This window comes from Macrobrachium nipponense, chromosome 49 (genome assembly GCF_015104395.2).
Source record: "Macrobrachium nipponense isolate FS-2020 chromosome 49, ASM1510439v2, whole genome shotgun sequence".
Classification (NCBI taxonomy): Eukaryota; Metazoa; Arthropoda; class Malacostraca; order Decapoda; family Palaemonidae; genus Macrobrachium; species Macrobrachium nipponense.
The window spans coordinates 2,671,242-2,671,907 of record NC_087224.1 but is presented as its reverse complement, the minus strand read 5'-3'; the positions used below and the strand labels follow the sequence as shown (position 1 = coordinate 2,671,907).

The following is a 666-nucleotide window of genomic DNA, read 5'->3' as shown; positions in this document are numbered from 1 at the left end:
GAAAACAAGGCTAAAAAACAGGGGATTTTCGACCTTAGAGGTGTACGAATATAGCCCGCTATGACCCTGAAGACTATTGGCCTAAGTGACAATTAAAGAACACGATGCGAGTTGGCGACAATGAATTTCTGCTTCTATTTCCAACTCGGGCTTTTGTGAATGTGTATAAAAGCGGAATCTCCCCGAGTGGAGGTATTCAGGGAGCGTAAGAATGCGTTAGAGCAAAGGCACTGAAAAAGCATCCCGGATGAACCGAAGCGTAAATAGACGAAAGGGAAAAGGAAAATAATCATAAACAAAAGATGAGCGATGTTCGATCCGCAAGTGTGTGGTATCGTAAAGCATACTTCGTCATCTGGCATGTTCCGACTGGGACAATTATAAATGACTAAAACTCAGTGTGACATTTGCTATCTCTCCTACGCGGCTGTTTGCTCTCGAAAGCACACTATATATACTTCTCTACCTACTGAAGGGAAGAAGAGGAAGAGGAAGGAAGGAAGGAGGAAGCAGAAAAAATAAACAAGGTGGTTTTTCTTGACTTCCAATTCGGGAAAGGAAAAAAACGCGCTAATCGACGAAAGGGAACCGATAGGAAAAAAGCTAAAGGGTTTTTTTCCGGACATCACTCGAGAGAGAGAAGTAGTAGACAAAGAAGAAGAGTGG

At 42.8% G+C, this 666-nt stretch overlaps 1 protein-coding gene across 12 annotated transcripts in view; it reads left to right on the top strand.

Annotated features, from left to right (window-relative positions):
• Positions 1–427: 427 nt before the first annotated feature.
• The window catches only part of LOC135205265 (band 4.1-like protein 3), a 141,702-nt gene continuing 141,463 nt past the window's right edge, over positions 428–666 (top strand). For 3 of the 12 annotated variants that reach the window (XM_064235621.1, XM_064235616.1, XM_064235617.1), the window contains exon 1: positions 431–666. This exon is cut by the window's right edge and continues 122 nt beyond it. The gene's annotated coding sequence lies outside the window, so the exon portion shown is untranslated. The other 9 variants (XM_064235628.1, XM_064235622.1, XM_064235626.1 and 6 more) reach the window with 7 other exon arrangements.